Below are 21,317 nucleotides of genomic sequence, written 5' to 3' on the forward strand. Positions count from 1 at the left end.
GTGACATCGAACAAAAAGTTGAACAGCAGCAGGCTGAAATAAGTAGATTGAATGTTGTAGTATCCGACCTATCAATAGAATCTAAACTAGAGTCGGTTGACCAAAGAATTAGTCGAATTCAAACCGAAGTAGACAGTATTAAGGGGAATATTACTAAATTGCAAATCGCCAAGTCTGATATTTCCTATCCTTTTCCTGATGGCGATTCTCCAGGGAAAATTCTCCCAGAAAGAAGTAACGTCCTCCCGGGTAAGAGTCAAGTGTTGCCTGATGCACGGGACACAGCAATGTATTGCCCCCCGCATCAGCCAACCTCGAAATCATGGTTGAGTAATTTTGATGTACCGATGCAGTCGAGTGTTGTGACTACAACAGTCACTAGCGTAAATGCTCACTCTACCTTTGGAATGGTACAATCGTACAGCGTGCTGCCAGGAGGGGAAAGGAGATGTGCCGGACCGTCGGTTACTACCGTGGTGGGTCCTAAGTTTGAACCTTACATGGTCAACACAAATTACAAAACCTCTCTTGGTCATATGGGAGCGTTCAGTTCAGTGACCACTTCGTCGGTGGCAAATCCGGTGACAACCCCAACCGCTCAGGATAATGCGTTGATTCCACTAGATTCTTTTCCTGCCCCGTATAGTATGAGCTCTAAAGTTTCCCTCCGGGATATTGAACGTTTTCCCACTTTCGATGGGAACATTACTAACGGGTTACCTCGAGTTTTCCTGCGGAGACTGCAGCAATATTTAGACATGTATAAACTTACTGATGGGGAACGCCTACAGATAGTTGAAAAATGTTTGATCGCCGCTTCGGGCGCATGGTTTGCCTCGGTTAAATACCAAATCCGGACGTTCGGTGATTTTTTGATTCTTTTTAAAGAAGAATATTGTAATGAGCACATCGAACGGCTCCAAAAGAGAAACTTACAATCACTCCGGTATGATCGCTCCAAGTATGGATCCCTCTTGGACTATGCTTGGAAAATTATCGAACTATATTATCAGATAGCTGAACATCCCTCTCAGGCCGAACTGGTAGATATTATAGTTAACGCTCTTCCACCCGATGAGTCCCGGGCCATAGCGTCCCACTTGTGCCAAACGGTGCGAGAAGTCACCTCACGTTTAGCTGCCTTGTGCGGCAAGGAAGTTGGTGGTCCACCAAAACGATACTTCGCCCGACAGGCAAAGATTCTAAAACCGACGAAGACGAAGGTAACGGCAAGTTGCCAGACAGATTTCCTGAGTTATACCCAAGCTGGATCTCGTTATCCTAGTGGGTATGGCTCAGAAAACAACAATAATGGCCGGCGACTATTTAGGAATCTGCCCATGTTCAACAATCGCCGGAGTTATCGTCCCTATGACCGTACCAACATGGAATCGAACCCGGGTAGGGGCGATAACACCAGGAGGAATTTTAACAGGACGTACGGAAGAAGGGAGAACGGTAATAGTCAGGGCAATAATAATAACAATAATAGTAACAATAATGTAAATCGACCCCAGAATTCAATCCATTCGCAAGTGCGTGGTAACGGTGAGCCTAGAACAATATTAAATGGCAGTGATAGACGGGAAACTGCATCCTAATGTCATTTGATATACTAGTCGACGGGTGAAGCCTTATGAATTGTCTCTGTCGATTTCTCAGTTATAACTTCTGTCCGTTCTATTGCTATATGAACACTACTGAAAAAAAAAAAAAAAGTATCGGAACTCACAATTTTCGAAATTTAAAGATTTTCAATTGTACAGAAGATAAACGTAATGAATTACTCGCGCAATACCCCAAGTAGATATAATATACTGTCCTAGTGTGACTGGTAATGTTTGAATGAGATGAATGAGTGTGTTAATTTAACAAGCATCAGTAGTTAGTATTCCCAATTAGCAAAATTTTGTTATTCTAACAAAATTTTTGTTAATGGGCCGGGGAAAACTGTAATGTACCATTACAGTTGAAAGTAATGGCAATTTTTTTTTTACGCACCCTGTACCTAGTAATTTTTTTTTATTCAATTTCGGTTTAGCTACACAATTTATTTACTCCCTTTACTTCGAATTAAATATAATGAATCGAAAGGTTTCATTAATAACCATATTCCCACTGTATAATATATTTATTTACATTTTGATTAAGTGTAAATCCCATTTTCTGATATATAAGTTGAAAAGTTTCAAGGTTTACCATTCTGACGTCATACCGAAACATAGTTCTGTCATTGGATATAAATTTTCTTAATTTCAGACCAATGTAGAATTTAGTCAGGTACCTAACCTTTTCCCTCACCCCCTCTCACTAGTCCATAGTCACTTTCAGATCCGGTTATATCTGGATTTGCCAAATTTCCATTCGCTTTGTAATTTCCGCGGCTAAAGTTTTCTTTCTGATTGGAGGAATTCTCTTACCTCTGGCTTTTTCGGCGCAATGTTATCAGAACAATCGACGACACCCTACAAGGAGCAGCTTGTGAATTCTGTGCTACATATTTTTCGGGAAGAATTCCAATTTACAAGGACAACTAAGGTAACATATAATGTAATCCAATAGTTAAAGATTTACAACAGAATAGGAGCCCGAAAAATCCGCAAATTTTGGTAAAGAAGCTGCAATTCAGTGAAATAACAAATTCCAGTTCTGTTTACTAGGAAGCCATGTTTGCTGCCTATCGAGAATAGACAACAGTGAAAGAGTGACTTTACTTTTTTTTTTATTTCAAACTCAAGTAGGGATTAGGGAAATTACGACCTGTTTGGTGCATGTTGTTCGTGTATTAATTAAATGTGACTTTCTATTATTTATTCAGTAATCGCATGTACGTAGGTTTGATGGTTGTAAAGTGAATAATAATGGCAGCTTAAGTTAGCTTAAAAGGGCTCCTATCCCCTTTTCCAAATTGAACCAGTTTCTAGCGGGGGAATGGGTTAGTTATTGTTCGTTTTAGGGCCTTTTCCCCTTTCAGGGGAAGGGTCCCTCCATAAACCTCGTTAAGGTGCCCCCCGGGCATCAATTTTTGGCAATCATTATGTAAACAATTGGTCAGGTCAATTAGACCTAGTGTTACCTTTCTCATTTTTGACCCCCTTTAAATTAAATAGAGCCGACTGTATATATATCGACGAGGGAGTAATGTATTTTAAATCTAATGTGTTAGGTTATTTTCGTCAACGTGCATGTAACTAAATGGTGCATGTTTAGTTTAGTTAGTTGTCTTTATGTATAGTACTAACAGTGGTGTATGTAGTTAGTAGGTTTGTGTGAGTGTGTGAATTTTCGATTTGGACAGTGTATAAATATGCTTTAATTTAGTACCATTTTTCTAACATAAATAAACCAGAGTAAATATTAAATTTCTGATTAATGAGTACAAGTATATATTTCAGTACACGGTAAATTATGCCTCCACTACAGCGCCATAGCGTCAGTTTTCGGTAGTCAATTGTTTGTTGACATTACGACATCGCATGACTTAGTGATTTAGATTGTTTGATTTTGGACATTTATTCTCAAATTACTTCCCGTGGACATGGTTTTCGGTTCGGATGAGTATACCTTCCTATAAGATAGCATGAGATCTTACTGTACTGAAAATTTCAGTTTGCTAGGTCCAATAGTAAATGAATAATCCGCTGAAATAAAGAACACCTATTTTCTTAATAGAAGTAAAACCCATATGCTGTTACTGTTTGTTTAAAAATGTAGTATTAAATTCTTTTTCTCTCCCGTGGCTGTAGAAAATTCCATTGTTGCTTCAGTTTTATCAACAAATCAGAAATAGATTAATCGTTGACAATTTAACTTTCCGTAAATACATGTATGATTTTTTTTAAACCTGCAAAGTAAATACAATTTGGGTGCTTCGAAATAAAGAGTACGTGGTTCGATGAATGTGATCGTGTGGTGGTTTGAGCGTGATAGATTGTGATAGTTATATATATATATATATTTATTACTGCGTAATGTAAATATGTGTATGGCCTGCGTGAAAATGTACGAAATAGGGTGTTTATAAAATATTATTTCGTGCGGAAATTAGTAGATAATGAATGAATGTAATGAAATGTTAATAATATGATATATAATATGAATAAGATGATGACCCCTATAGTTAAATGGATAGGCCTAGTAAATTTTATATAGTGAAAATAGGAATATGTTTACGAAGAAAAGAAAATATCTCTCGCGTTTTGACTTCCACACCAGTGCATTCATCCAACCGAGTTTGCTACTTTAATGTAAATTATAGTTGGGAATTGTGTGTTACTTTGCATTTATGTACCTCATAATAACAGCCCCAGATCTTAAGCCTTTCAATAGATAGAGTAGTATCATATGGGAATTACTTCTAAAGGTTGACAGAAATGATAATTAAGAAAACCAACTGCTATATCCTGTGATCATCGAAAAGTACAGGTTTCGGTCATTTATACCTTTAACATTCATTGCCTCTCAGAGATTTTTTTTTTTGTTGCTTACCTTATTTATTTATTGTGCAGTGTTCATATAACTCAGTTCGGACTATCCGATTAAATTAACTGCTACTAAATGTAGCGTACCCGGACGTCGACCCCTAGTCCCCTTAAGTATTTTTCATGTCTTTTCTTAGTTTAATTAGATGAGGGAAATTAACGACGTCCCAGACGGTGGCATGTCTGCGCTGGGTAGCCATCGGTGATGTTTCGGTAATTGAAATCACCGATCCAAAATTCAGTTTATTTATTTAATTTTTTTTTAATTTTGGCAAACTCTAATTAGGGATATCTTAGCTATTACTCTAATTTCATTACTATTCTGGAATCTTCTAGTTTCCAAGAGGTCGGATGATTTTTTTTTCTTGAAATTCTAAATTAGCGCCTTCTCTAACCTTCCGGACGATATCCGGGAACCTGCTGGTTTGGGCCGGATACGGGGATCGGATTTCAATCTTACAACCAAACTCTTGTGGGATTGGGATCTGATGGACACAGAACTTGCATCCTTGGCAGCAGGGCGTTCCTTGAGTCTACGTATTTGAGTAGACCACCCTTTTGGCATGTTAAGAATATTTTGGCTATGGATTTGTTGAGATAGAAATTCGACTTTCGTCTTTGTAGCGTTAGTTACTTCTCACTTAAGTCTTTGGCGCCACTATTCTTCGTCTTCCTTCTTCTCTATCTCTCTCTGTCTTCATTACTTCGAGATTTTTTTTTTTTAAATTTTTCAACCTCCCCCCCCGGTTTCTGAAACTCATGAAAACGTACAATATTCATATAACTTATTTCGATCGTATGTACTAACTGAGACATCGAGGGATGCAATTCGTGGAGGTATTGAGCACAACTCAGGACCATTTCCGCGATATTCAATCCACCACGGGAGAAATTGACGGGAAGGTACACTATGCTTTTAGATTCCTAGAGACCTTTGTTATTCATTGATCATACAACTTATATCAAATGGATTACTGATTTCTGGTTTTTATTTCTATTGATTGGTCATATAGTGTGTATGTATTAATAGTTTGGGCCCACTAGTTTCGAATAACATTGATTTTTTTTTTGTTGTATATACATCTATATATATGTACTTACATAGTTTTAAAAGTTACGTGCCTGCTCTATTTGTTGCATTTTCCACTTCTTATGTCAACTTATTAAATAACACCAACATTTTTTTTTTCATATACGCGGATCTTTAGTAAATTGAAAATGATTATTGATTATCGGGTTTATACATATAAAATATAATGTTGCAACCTTATGAAGGAAAAAGGTGAATTTTGATAGTCAGGGTTTTGTTTTGTCTTTGAGCCAAATAAATATAAATATTTATAAAATATGAATACTTGTCGAATATGAACGGTTATGTAGAAGTTAAACGTCGACGAAATATTAAGATAGATATTAAAGTGAAATTTATTGTATTGATTAATATGAATATATATATATATATATATATGCGAGTATGTATGTAATGGGCTCGATATTTACCCTGGTCTTGTTAGGTTGCCATAGATTTTTGACACCCGGTATTAACCAACTATTTGTGATATATAGTATTACCGCGTAAATTGTCATAAATTACTTTTTGTTGAGTTGTTATTAATTTCTGTAACTATTAAAGTGGAATATAATGTTAAATACTGCATGTGAATAAAACAAGTAGCGGGTCGTAAGATAAATAAGAATAACCCTAATCCTTACCCAAATTTACTTTGCGAGTGAAATTAGCAACCTACGAAACAGTGCGCCCCTCCAACGACTTTTTCCATCAGTAAACATGAAACAAATCCTTCCCCTGCGATCGGACACCAAACTATTCAATATTTAGAATCTTTTGACTACAAGATCTATACTAGGAAAAAATTAGTGATCTTAAATTCAACGAACTAAAAGCTGTTTAATAAGTTAATGTGAATACCGGAACATGGAAATATGTTCCCAATATCTATGACTGGATTTGATAAGTTTTCCTTAATATTGACAAACTTTGAAATTTTAGATAAAGTGCGTCGAGTGACGAAATGAGAAATATAGATATACATATATGTGATATGAAGCAATTAGTTGTCTATAGTTAAAACAAAAACAATTGAATACTCTCATGGACACAAACCACAGTGCATAAAGAGAGTTGAAAAGAAAAAAAAAAGAGGAGCTATTATCGACGTGAGAACAAAGACTCATAAAACTGTCGATATGTCTCCTATTGAGACAAAGACTCAATAAAATATTACTAAAGTGTTTTTTTTTTTTTAAATGATTAACCAATTATTTTTTTTCTTTTCCTGCAATGATATGTATTCATTGCACTGAGTTTTAAATATATATTGACCCTTGAATTTTTTCCTTGTCTCGTCTTTGGTTTAATTCTCTTTCATGTAATCCAACTTTTAATATATATATATAAAAAGAGAAATGTGTTATTTGATCTTGTTGAAAGTAGCGAATTTCTGTGCATGTTTATGAAACATTCTTTTCATGTATTAAATTTTTTCTCTGTTATGTCAAACTACACCTTCTTCTATTGAAATGTAATAAATGTCTATAGCATTGTAGTTAGGTTAGTTTAATTCAACCAAATACAACCCGAAGTATACATTGTCCTGTATGAATGTGTGTGTGAGTGAAATGTAGGTTTAGTATTAAGTGCACCAATTATCTTGTCATACATATGTGACTTATTATAATTATTGGTAGTTATCAATTGAACTCATTGAATGTTAATACTAACTTAAGTTGGCTCTATGAAGGAAGAAAAAAGGACTGAAGTAGCCTGAACGAATGATCATCATGAGAGAACTGTGAAAGTCAAAATCTTCGACACATCTGTGATACTCTGATTTTTTTTTTCTTCCTATGGTCGTTTCTAACATGCCATCAACTTCGTCGTTCATTTTTAAATATTGAATATTAGTCTAGAACTTCTGGAAATATTAAAAAAAAAAAAAGGTAAAATTAAACTTTCTCACCTATCTCCGAGCTAGATTGGGATAATTTGGTAGTTGGGGTCAAATGGATCTAGATCGGGGATGTATGAGTTAACATGTGTCTACCGTTGATCACGTTAATACCAGATATTCAACTAATAGCTATTGGAAATGATCACAATTAAATAATTATTCGCTTTCCTTTACCATATTCCTTAAAATATCTAGTAACAGTTTCCCCTTTATCACCTTCTTACTTTACATCTTTCCTCTTCTATCTTCTTTTCTTTTCTTCATCTTCTTCTTCTATTTTTTAATAAAACTGGAAGGGGGGTCGTGACTGGGAATTCTATATGTAATAAACACGGTCATGTATTCATTTATTTTATTTTATTTTCTTTAGAAGTCCGATAAAAAGTTTTCTCGTTTCGATCGAACCTAGTATGTTCGAAATCAAGAAATGGAAATTATATTCCAATGTAATTAGGCATAAGCTGATAGCTTCATGAACATCCCCACCAGGGGTGAAGGGTTCCCACTCACGACTTATTCTGTGCATCACATTTGTTGCCGCTTCCTTTTTCCTCAATCAGTTTTAGATTGACGCGCAATGACAGGATTCGTTGTTATGGCAACAGTGGTTGCTGTGGCAACGGCCCCATAAGCCAGTTTTAGCGGGATATTTCGTTAAATTGTCATTATATTGTTTGTTTTAAAAATCCTAGAGATCAAGCTCAAATTAATTATCTGGCACGACAATTGTTTCCAGGTAATAAAAAATTTATTCAAGAAGCATATCAAGATGCAACTCGAATTGCACATGGTTATTTACTTTTTGATTTAAAACAAAATACTCCTGATGAGCAGCGAGTTCGAACAAATATCTTTCCAACAGATTCTTTTAATTATGTTTGTGTGCCTGTAAAAAATAATTGCAATATGATTTATATTCTAACAACTATTTGTGCTATAATAGCCGTAAAAAAATGATTAGTAAGGAAAATGCACATTTGTTAAAACTTTTAGCAAAGTCAAAACCGAAAGCACGTAAGGCAATTTTACAAAATGCAGATCCTAATTTAATTCGCTCTATTTGCGAATGTTCCTATAACGTATTACAGGGAAATGTTCCATTAAATAAAACAGAGATAAACAAATTTAAAAAATATAAAAAGGAACTGAGATATTTGGTGAAAAAAGGTCCGTAATTAAAACAAAAGAAAAAACAAATAATTATACAAAAGAGTGGTTTTCTTACTGCATTGCTTGCACCTATTTTAGGAGGTATACTATCTAGTTGAATTAAATTATTATGCAAAACGCACAAAAGCTTAATTTAATCTCACCAGAAAAATTACGTCATTATGAAATGATATCTAAGCTTGATGATGAAATGAAAGAAATTTTAAATAATAAAAGTTTCAATGCAGAAGAAAAATGGATAAGATATAGAGAAGTCTTACAAAAATATTTAAATATAATTCAAAAACCGGCAGCAGTTACAACAACAACTACTACTACTACTATTGATAAAGAGGAGGAAGAAGAAGAAGAGGAGGAGGAGGAGGATGAAATAATATCTACTCTCCCCGAAATTTGTAAGTGTAAAGCAAGACCTTTATTACGTAAATTGAAACAAAATCCTAATATTCAATGGGACGATAATGGAAATGTGAATATTAATAATAAATTAATTCCAGGTGCAAATATAGTGGATTTGATATCAGATTTTGTTAGATGTCGTAAGAAAAATATTTCAGTTGCCGGTTGGAAACCTTTTGCTACATTATTAGCAAAAGCCAATATACCCTTAGAGTACATTGGTAATCCTCAACGAATAGATTATATTAGAAAATTAACAGAGGACGATGAGAATGATGAGAACGAAGAGGATGGTCCTCCACCCCGTAAATGCAAATGGTGTACTTATAAACAATAAAACTAATATACTATTGTAATCTATTCATATTTTTGAATATATAGAAAGAAAGATGAATAATGCGTACTTTAATTATTACACTAATCAAGCAGGAGGTGGTTACAACGTGTATAAAGGTACAGCATATCAAGAAGGTTATGGCATTGGTAGTTTTCTAGGAGGTTTATTTCGTACTGTATTTCCTTTATTAAAACAAGGTGCAAAAACTGTTGGTAAAGAGTTGATACGTACAGGAATTAATGTAGCAGGAGATGTACTAGATAACAAGAGACATATTGAAGAGTCTTTACAAGATCGGTGGAAGAAGCTAAAGCAAATTTAAAATACAAAGCTCACAATAAATTAAATCAGGTGTTGGTAGGATCTGGAAGAAAAAGAAAGAAAGTTCATTTTAGTGGTGTGAAGCGGATTAAAAGATCCAAAGATATTTTTGATTGATTGATTATGGAGCAAAGTGATAGTTTTTATCTCACACATCCTAGCAATAGTTCTACGCAATATTTTCCTCAAAATACTCTTGCTTGTTATACTACTAAATTATATCATCCTATTGTACTGGAGAGGGGAGTGTGGGAACAGCTGTTGTTGAAGTACATTATACAAGTTCATTTTAGAATGTTCCCAAATATACAAATAATATTTGTTACCCTACCATGAATACAAAAAGCTGGAACATAATTAAAATATTACCAGGCCACTATTATCATGTTGATGATATTCTATCTCAAATTAATCATAAAAGTGATATATTAAATTTACAATTAAAAGTCAAAGCATCAGTAAAACGAATTGAGGTTAATAGAGTAATAAAAGATCAAGAGAAGCATATAGAAGTTCGCCTATCTCCTGAACTAGCCAGAATACTGGGGTTTGATCATATACAGCAGGAAGATATTGCAGTTGTTCATCATCCTCGTTATCCAACTGATTTACAAAAATTGTTACCTACACTTATGTATATTTACAGTGATATTGTAGAACCACAAATGGTAGGTGACACCATAGCTCCATTGTTATGTATTATAAATACGAATATTACAGAGCATGGTATTAATAATGTACATACTTTTGACAATCCTCATTATGTCACCGTGCAACGTAAACAATTTGATCAATTTATTATTGATTTAAGCAGGGGCGAATCCAAGACCGACTTCTGGGGGGGGCGGTGCGTTGTCATACTGCTACTTTAAAGGGTTCCAAACTTTGGGATGGGTTTTATTTATATATATAAAATAGGAAAGTTTCCTCTTCTGGGGGGGGGGCGATCGCCCCGATCGCCCCCTCTTGGATCCGCCCCTGGATTTAAGAGATAGTACAGGTAATCCACTTCCTTTCCAATATGGCAGTGTATGTGTAAAATTACATTTTCGTAGACGTAATACATTATTGTAAATTTTACCATGTGTGAATATTAATAGTAAGAAACGAAAATGCAGTGTGTGTGTATGAAATCAGAATTAGATTTATTTGCTGGTTTACCCACGCAAACTAGTATTATAGGTAATAAAATAGTTCCACATAAGCCTGTGGCTTCAATATCTGATAATGCACCAATAGAATTTGTTGTCCCCGGTCATGGGGATGACTATATGGACTTACCGCACACAATGTTATATATTAGAGGTAAAATTACTAAATCAGATGGTTCTAATTTAACTTCTGCCGATAAGAAAATTGGGGCTGTAAATGATTTTCTCAATGCAATGTTCAGTGAAGTGCAATTATATTTAAATAATCAACTCATTTCCTACTCTTCACATACATATCCATATCGATCGTATATTGAAAAACTATTAAATTATAATGCTAATGCTAAATCAACGCATCTTCAAACATCAATGTGGTTTAAAGATACTGCAGGTCATATGGACAGTGTGCCCGATGGTAATTTAGGATTTAAACAACGTTTTCTTCTCACTACTTTAAGTCAGTCATTTGAATTATTGGGTTATATTCATGCTGATATTTTCAATCAGGAGAAATTTTTACTGACTGGTGTACAATTGCGTATTAAACTAATTCCAGCTAAACCTACATTTTGTCTAATGGGTGACACAGATGCTGATGGAAAAGTTGTAATTGCAGATGCAACATTGCTTGTAAAAACGGTTGATGTATCACCAGCAGTTAAAATAGCACAAAATAAAGTATTACAAAATCCTAAATTTAGAATAAAATATCCTCTAACAAAAATGCAGGTGAATACAGAAACTCTGCCACAAGGAATTATGGATAGTACACTTCCAGATCTGTTTTCTGGCATAGTGCCTAAACGTATTATTATTGGTTTTGTTACTAATGCTGCTTTCAATGGTACTTATCAAACAAATCCGTTCAAATTTCAACATTTTATTATGTCGTTTTTTACACTGTATGTTGATGGAACGCCTGTTCCATTAAACGCATTACAACCTGATTTTGATAATAAGTTATATATACAAGCATATTCTACGTTATTTACAGGTTCAGGTATTTATTATTCTAATCAAGGTAATGATATTTCACTTGCTGAATATCCTAATGGTTCTACTCTACTGGTGTTTGATATAACTCCTGATCCTAACTCTGATCCTGAGTGCTGCATTTCATACTAGTCCACAACGGCAAGGAAGTGTACGTTTAGAGGTTCATTTTAAAGAAGCACTGCTATCTCCTTCCTGTAAGAGCAATTATTTATGGTGAATTCTCTTCAGAATTAGAAATTGATTTCCAGAGAAAAATATATATTAATTTAAAAAAATGTTAAATACAATTGAACTTTTTGAAGCATTACAACAAAATTTACCTAAAGATCATTTTATTGGTGTATATGCTGCAGATGAGTTACCTTTATTTATTCATACATTTCCAGCCGCCATAATTATAAATACTGATTCTAGTGATAAGCCTGGTGAACATTAGGTTGCTGTTTATATATCTAATATGTGCGTGGGAGAGTATTTCGATAGCTATGGTATACCTCCCTATATACGACATCATATAAGGTTTTTAAAACGAAACTGTCTGTATTATACATGGAATAATAGACGTATTCAAGGTGATTTATCTCAATTTTGTGGACATTACTGTTTTTTATATCTAGCATCTCGTGCATCTGGTTATTCACTACACGATTTCTTAAACAAATTCTCACTTACCACTATGATGCTAATGATATTATGCTTTATTCATTTATGAGAGTATGATGATGTTATTTTTTTAAACTCCGCCATTGCCGGTCCCAAGCCCTGGATAAGAAAGGAGGAGGGTTGGGGGTAAAAGAAAATAATTTCTGCTATGTTAAAATAGGGATTGGAAAATATGCCATACTCTTTTACTAGTTTTGTTCTGATATGGGGTTGAAGAGAATCAGTCTTAGCCATGCTCTTTTACTAGTGGAACGAATACATCCCCCCCCTTTGCTGTGTTACATAGTCTTATGTAATTTCTGCTATGTTCAAATAGGGGTTGGAAAATAAGCCATAGCCGGTTGGAGTAGGTATTCTCTGCTAAATTCAAATAGGGGTTGGAAACGATGCTCATAAAAGAGAACAAATACACCCCTTAATCTTCACTATGTTTCGTAGTATCAGTGTAATGTGCTATGTTCAAATAGGGGTGAAACGAATCTTATGTATTATCCGCTCTGCTGTGTGTTCGTAATTAAAATAGGGGTTGAACAGTACACCCCTGTTATGGTTCATATTCTCTGCTATGTTCGTTATGTTAAAATAGGGGATGGAAAATATGCTCATAAAAGGAAACGAGTTCACTCTTTAATCTTCACTATGTTTCGTAGTCTCTGTCTGATTAAAGAACCATACTGCGCTATGTTCAATTAAGGGTTGGAAAATAAGTCATACTAGCTCTGCTATGTTCGTTATGTTAAAATAGGGGTTGAATACACCCCTGTTATGTTACGTAATTATCTGCTCTGCTATGTTAAAATAGGGGTTGGAAAATATGCTCATAAAAGGGAACGAGTTCACCCCTTAACATGTGCTCATAAAAGAGAACGAGTACACCCCCTAAAAAGTGCTCATAGAAGGGAACAAATACACCCCTAAAATGGAGGTCGTAAAGGACGGTGGGTTGACGGTTCACCATGCTCGATTTCCCAGGGGCTCCTGAGTTGTTCTAGTATGTTCTAATATGAGCCAGATCGATCCATTTTCTACTACTCATGGATTTTAAAAGAATATATGGTACTTTATTGTTATTTTATATTATTATTTTGATGTATTTAAATGTTTTCTATATATGAGTTAAAGCATTTTTGTGAAAGATCTCCAATACGTTGGAATGCTTAATAGCTCTTACAATAAATTGAATCGTTCTTTCTAAAACAACACATGTCAGAAAAAACAAGTTTTGAGAAAAATGAGGAAAACTGTACCACTATAGTTTATCCAGAAACGTTTAGTTATTTATTTATAATATACCAAGCGTAGGGAACAGGTTAAAAGGTGCACATATCTCACAAAATTTGTATCTACGCATAGCAAACACAAGAGTGTTGTTGACATTTGACGTTTTAGAAAAAAAGAAACAATTCCATTATTTGTATTCCATAATCATTATGCAGGTAGTGTATCATATTCATTTACCTGAAACTATTATACCAAGTATCTAGATCACATCGAGTTGAACAAAGCAGCACGCCTTATGGGAGTTTTTTGTGTAGTTTGCCAGATGGTCGAAAAAAATGAAATGAAATCTTTGAGTTTTACGTCCCACGGTTATTCCGGTTAGGCTAAAGGAGACGGTGATAATGAGAAATGGATGAAGTGGTGGAATGATGAAAGTGGGAGGAAACGGGAGAACCCCGAGAAAACCCACGAGCACGGTGTTTGTCCACCACAAAGTCCACACGGCGCGAGCTGGAATCGAACCAGGGACCCCAAGCACCGGAGGTGAACGCTCTACCACTGAGCCACCGCGCCATGGTCGAAGAAAACTTCGACCATCGTGAGCTTTAAAAGTGTGTCATTATTCATTACCAATAATAATTATTAGTTTCCATTATTTACTTGTGTACTGTAAATATACCAAAATACACTATTAACTAGCACATTATTGTTTTTCTTTTGGTGGCGGTAATGGTAATGGTAATTATAGCTTGTTTGTTGTTCGCGAAATAATCCATGATAGTTAATGGAAATACATGTCTGAACTATAGCTTGAAATTTTCAATGCTGCCCAGACTGTAGGAAAAAAATGACATGCAATTAAAATCTTATATTTTTACTCGGATATTCTTTATAACTATAACAATAAATAGTTAATAAAAATTATAACGCTAATAATATTGCATTTCTTTCTACATACCTTCTGGATTCAAACATTGTAATCAATGTTAAAATATTAGTTACCAGGAGCACCATTCTTCCTGGTACTATCTCTGGACTAATTAAGAAACTTGTCCAGGACATGATGACAAAAATTCCGCTTGGAACATATACTTCTAAAATATGTCGCATAATCTGTCGTCTCATGTTGAGGTAAACAACGAGAGCAGAAAAATTAACTGAAATCACAAGAGATTACATTCTTTAATGTTACTCTTTGTATTATTTCAGTCATTGTATATATTACTATACTAGAGTACAAAAGCAGAGTCGGACTGAGAAGCTGTCGGTGGCGCAGACCTTAAGTTATCAAGAGGGCACACTGCCTCAAACATAGATATATTTATTACATATGCGTATTCCATGTAGATTAACTGGCTCATCAACAGAGTATATAAAGTCCTGATACGAAAATATCCTCGCAGATCACTTAAACGCTCAAAATGTAAGTTTCAAAACCACATAGTTTTATTCCTTAAACTCAATAAAACATCTACAACAAACATAAAGTGAGGACCTTAGAGGTCAAGGGGGTCTGACTTTTAAAATAAAGTTTATTTATGCCCAGGAAATGGACTCTCTGCAGTGAAATATATAAACTGGGAGGTGAACCACGACGCAATTCACTCATCGGTAGACCCTCAAGGGAACTGCGATGTGGTTCACTTTCTAGTTTGCATATTGCGCTGCAGTGGATCCTTTTCTGAACATAAATAAACCTTATTGGAAAAGTCATGTACAAGTTAGATCCCTTGTATTCTTGGGCCTTCAATTGAGCTGTCGAAAATCAGTGATCTAAATGCAACCACGAGTGAACTATGTAGTTTTTCATGATTTGTGATAAATTAATATTTTTGGAAATAGTGATAGAAAAAATCACATGAAAAATCACATGTGATGTAAAAATGTGGAATCTACCTTTCTTGTGGCATCTGACGTGCTGAGTTTTGTTTCCTTTTTTTTTTTTTTCAACTTTTACACGAAGTTGTTGACAGATCGAAAATGTAGTTACGGTACTTCACTTTGGTTTCAGACAGCTTAATCACTATTGATACAATGCCGTATTACACATAGCATTCAATTTTTATCGCTTTGATTTGTTTACATGGTAAGAAACAAGGACATTCTTACCTTAAATCAGGAATCTTTTCAATTCTGCATTATCATGACAGAGTTTGTTAATTATGGCATCATTATTCACTTTACTTAGTATATCCCTTTCACACTGCATTAACAGAAACGATTCAAGATTGCCTTGATCGAGATTCGCCCTTAGTCTGGATTTAATAATCTTGAGTTTGGAAAACGCTCGTTCCAAACTTACTTGTGTAAGAGGGGTCGTAAGGAGGAATTCGTACACTTTAAAGAGCTCTGTATAACATAAGAAATACCTGTGATATTTATATATAATTTTGAATGCACACGTGAGGCAAGACTTGCAAAGTTTCTTTAATTTGATTTCCTGCATCGCTTAGATGGGCAGGCCATGTAGCTAGAATGGAAGAAAGTAGAAACGCTTTCAAAGTCTTGACTGGGATACCAATTGGTAAACGACCATTAGGAAGACCTAGGCGCAGATGGGAGAACAATATTAAGAAGGATCTCACAGAAATAGGAATACAAAGTAGAAACTGGATCCATTAGCTAAGGACAGAAGTCAGTCGAGAGCTTTTGTGAACACAGCATTGAAAATCCGGGTTCAATAGGCCATAGAGTTAGTTAGTTAGTTAGTATCGCTGGTTCAACATCATCCCTCTCTGTTTCTTCTTCGTACTCACTAGTTAATTCTTCACTATCATATTTACTCCGGACATATTCTTGTAATATCTTGGGGCAAACCTCTGCAAATGATTTTAGTTCTTTGATAAGTTTCCCTTTATCTATGCTGGGAATTAAATCACAGATTTTGTTCATTGCATTGAGGAAGTTCGTCTTTTAAATCAGCATACAGTCTTAAATGAAAAGTGAAGTCTAGATAAAGTTTTTTGTGTTTCGTTGGTTATACTTTGATTTTGTCAAGGACAACATTGAAAACCTACAATCTAAAGCTTTCTTCTTCTGTATTCCCTATGATTTCATGAGATGCCAATTCACCACTCATTTTCTTTACCTTAGATACTCTTCTTTTCGGGAGCTCTGTTTCAATCCAAAGATCTTCAAATGAAGGACACTTTTCTACTCTATCACGAATCTTTTCCGACACTACACTTACAAAATGCTTTGCTGCCAGACTAACTTTATCAATTTTATTCCTGCTTTATTTAAACCATCCTGTGCAGCTAAAATGAACTTCCAAGCTTGGACATAATCAAGAGTATTGGTTTGAAGACAATCTGTAAGCGGACTAGTAATTTGAAATATTAGTAAAAACATCATAGGCCACTAAGATTATTTCGTAGGTGACGAATTTCTTCAACAATGAAAGGGTATCATTGCGAACTCTTTGATTGAATTCATTGGAGTTACCAGTAAGGACGAGTGTAATCACGAGTTCAACGAAGACTGGCTCCGATATCCTTTCTGTAGCAGCTCTACTTTTTGCCCAGTAATGAAAACGACCAAATATACGTACAGTAGCATAACTTTTACTGTTCCAGTAGCATATTTTTCTATTAACCTCTTGCTTAAAAAGGTTATTTCTTTTCCCCTTTCACTTCCTTTCCCATCCTCTTTTATTCTAGATTCATGAAAAGATTTGCTTTGCTCAGTAACTTTCTTCAGATGATTTCTCAAAGTATTGTCGTAGTCACTAAGAAGAAGAATGATTTCTAGAAAGTTTCCATGGTTGACATCTGGATCATCTAAGCTGTATGTACGAATGTACCCTCTTGTTTCCCTCAGAAAGCAAGGCATTGTTTTCCCATTAATTCAATCACATTAATTACCGATGAAACCTGCTACTAACTTAAAGAATGATGATAAGTGCTACTAACTTAAAATGTGCAGAACATCGCTATAAAACCAAATGTGTAAAAATAGGGTGTATACAAATTTGGACCTGGAATCCAAATTAAATAATTGAGTATGATACAATCACAGAGATAGGTTACTTTATCTCTGTGGATTCAATGTTCAGAAAAACGATCGAGTGGCACTTCACTATTTTCGACCCAAAAGCCGTCGCTGATAGGGGGCGCACCGGCCCGCGGGCCAGTGGGCCGGCAGGTCAGTCCGACTATGATCAAAAGTAAGTGCAGTGTATAATAAACTTCTCATACACTAAAGAATAATAGACGAGAGATCATGAAATACAGGAAGATATGTGCATATATATGAGTTTGTACCCCAAAATTCATACTCTCCACAGCATAGAATAAAATTTAGAAATCGCCGTTTATCGCTTACAGTTAAAAATTCGATATTGGAAAGAAAATCAAAATCACATTTGTAGATAGTTACTATTATCATCTACTTTGTCAATGTATTGCTGGATAAGAATACCTCTAACTTGTCTCCAAAACCATCTATATATGTCTGCTCGTCTATTCTGTATTGTTGTCATTCATAGAAATACGCTACTCTTATACAAGAGAATAAACACCAACAAAATAAATCTGCAGTCATTCCTATTTTTGTACAGAAAAAGAGAGGTAGTACCTGGATGCAAGAGTAGCGTTTGATGAAATCCACTTCGACAGCACATAAAACTTTAACCCTACATGGCATGGCATACAATAAATCGTCGATATCACGCAATAATAAGTGGTACTAAAATCACAGAGTGCTTCCAGTAATTATTGTTTGTGTAATTTTAGCTACAGAGTATGTCAAATATTTTCTACAAAGTTCGTGTCCCGGTATTGTCCAAGTCACGGCAAATTTGAGCCCAATTTTGTCTACTCCAGGAGATGGCGAGCTTTACTATATGGCATGGCTCCCCTCTACTAAGAATTTATTAGAGTCCCACGATATTTCGCTTGTTTAAAAGAAATATAATAATAAACTTAGGTACTTCGATGTTTTTCGTAGCATTAATGGATCTATCACTAAACTGAAGGTTTCTAAGATTTTTCAAAGTTGAACCCTTAACTACGACACTTACGGTACTCATTCCATAGTAGGATGATGGAATTGTGCTGAATCATTGTTTACAGATCGCTTTTTCGCACACTATTGAGCGCTGTTTAAAAATTTACGTAACCAGCTTTCATCAGATAATGGAGCATGGTTCCAAAAATGTCATCAACTGTTGCACGTGGTAGTGACGCAATTGTTTCGCCTTGTCGCTTGTGGTCTTGGAGACTTCTTTCTAACAACATACCAATGTATTGCTAGACACCGGTTGGGAAACACTGCTTTGAAATATGTTTAAATCACATATCAATAGATCAATACTGATTTGCAATATTTGTGCATAATTTTTAATATTAATTAATTTTTCTTGTTTCTTATTTAGTTCTTACGTCTCACCTTATCTATCATACCTTTGAAGTGAATGGAGAGTTGACTACATAAAGAATTAGTTTGTTCACGTGTTTTCAAAAATATTATTGATACCTGCTACAATCATTCGTATTCTTGACACCTCTAAATTACCATAACAAATTGCAAATAAATATATACATTTTCAATCAATTTAAATTTGATCAATGTTGTTATTTTTTCTTTAAATTACCATTCAAGATGTACTGAAATTTTGTGTGGGAAATAATTAATCTATCCTCAAATGAACGCAACTGAAAATAAGACAGAAGAGACAAGCAGGTAATTTGCCAGTGAACAGTACCACATAAACTCTTTTAAACATAGAGGAAAGAATTTAGAATTTTGCAATATATCCTAATGCTTTCAGTTATGGTACTCCAAATTACTTAGATTTAATACCTGATTTAGCATTTATTGTTATGGGATTATCCAATTTTCTCATTCCCAATACATATCTCGGTGTTCTAGTTTCTTTAACATTGTGATCACCGATCCAAATAGGACTGTCACCATCTTTCCATTTCATGGATACTCTTGTGTTTAACTCCGGATCTGGAACAATCCAAATGACAAAATAAGTGGAACTATTCATATATATATATATATATATATATATATATATATATATATATATATATATATATATATATATCCAAAAATAAAAGTTGTAAACTTTCTGCATATAGAGATATAAAAAATACACATCGCAATATAATGAAATTAATGATTTAAAGGTCACTAAATGTTGTACTTTGTTTATTACAAGTATGGACAGTGTGAAAATTCCACAAGGAAAACAATAATACCGGGCCTAGAGGAGCAAGTATTGAGTAATTTAGAGAACGTGGTCGAATAGTGGGGCATGTGACTTCGGTGCAAGTCAAAAGTAAATTTTCCAAAATCCCAGATTTCATTGTCTACCATCAATCGCGTTATTTCCCAGAATCAAAGGCATTAAAAAGAAAGTTTAAGTCAATGCTCTGGCAGACCAAGCCCAGCGCATCGCCCTTTGAGGACTGTCAAAACGTACACGTATGTCGACCAAACTGCTCCAGAAGTGTCGGAAGACCTGAAAGGTATCCAGATTGCAGCTGCCAGATTTCAGTTATCACGGAAGAGCTGCAAAACGTAAACTCCTGCATACTGGAACCAATATTGCTACATGTAAACAGTGGGCAACAAATACGGGACAGCACGATGTTAAAGGTAACTTTCTCTAATGAGTCTGAAATGCCAAACTTTTACCCAGCGGACGTACAATGTAATGATATTTGTACAGTAATGAACGTTCTCTTAAATTTTATTTCATATGGAAGCTTTCAATGGTACTCCAATTTTCACAAAGAGCAATACATGAAAATTTATTTGCATACTCTCCCATTGTACTAATGAAAAGAGGAATGATATAAGCAATTTTTAGAAACCAAAATGGAATCAATTAAGTAATAAACATAAGATAACATCTTTAATATGATAAATTTATACGGAATTATCTTTCTCCATCCTAGTGTCCTCACATCAAGTTGCGAGTGACACCACTCGAAAGTTCTTCTACCTTTAGTAGACAACTTAACATTTGTATTTCATTGTTGAAAAATTGGAAACTTACCTCCTACACATATTTGATAGAAACAAAAAGAAGTTTTGAGTTTTTAATGTATAAGTTACAGTACATATCATTTATAGTACTTACAAGGAACCATCTTCATCACACAACACTGGACATCAAAAGGATACATGTCAAAATCAAACTCACAAGGAATTCTTATAGTGGCCCTTTAAAAAATCAAATAAATAATACAAGTTACTATCGTAATTTACCATATAATACAATATTATATTTAAACTGCGTGTTTCCATTCTATTAATTCTAGCAAGTATAATCGTAGCAAAACTTTTCTTACATTTCTAAATGTGTATTGTTTAAAATTTAACTAATAGTTCTGTTGTTTATATGCATAGCAACTTATAACTCACTATACCCTATAACTTACACCAGAGATAACTTAAAACTTATTGTTCAGATTGCAACCTAAACTAAATTGTTAGCTAAGTTGTAAGACTCTAGTCATAAGGTCCTTAAACATGGGTATCACTGGCAGTGAAATATATGTTGTCCCTCCTCCAAATATCTTAGATGGGAAATTAATTATATCAAGACCGAAAGTGTTTACATAGCATAACCAAGTAAATAGGAAGAACA

The sequence above is a fragment of the Thermobia domestica genome, chromosome 4, assembly GCF_964235325.1.
Source record: "Thermobia domestica chromosome 4, izTheDome1.hap1.1, whole genome shotgun sequence".
NCBI lineage: Eukaryota > Metazoa > Arthropoda > Insecta > Zygentoma > Lepismatidae > Thermobia > Thermobia domestica.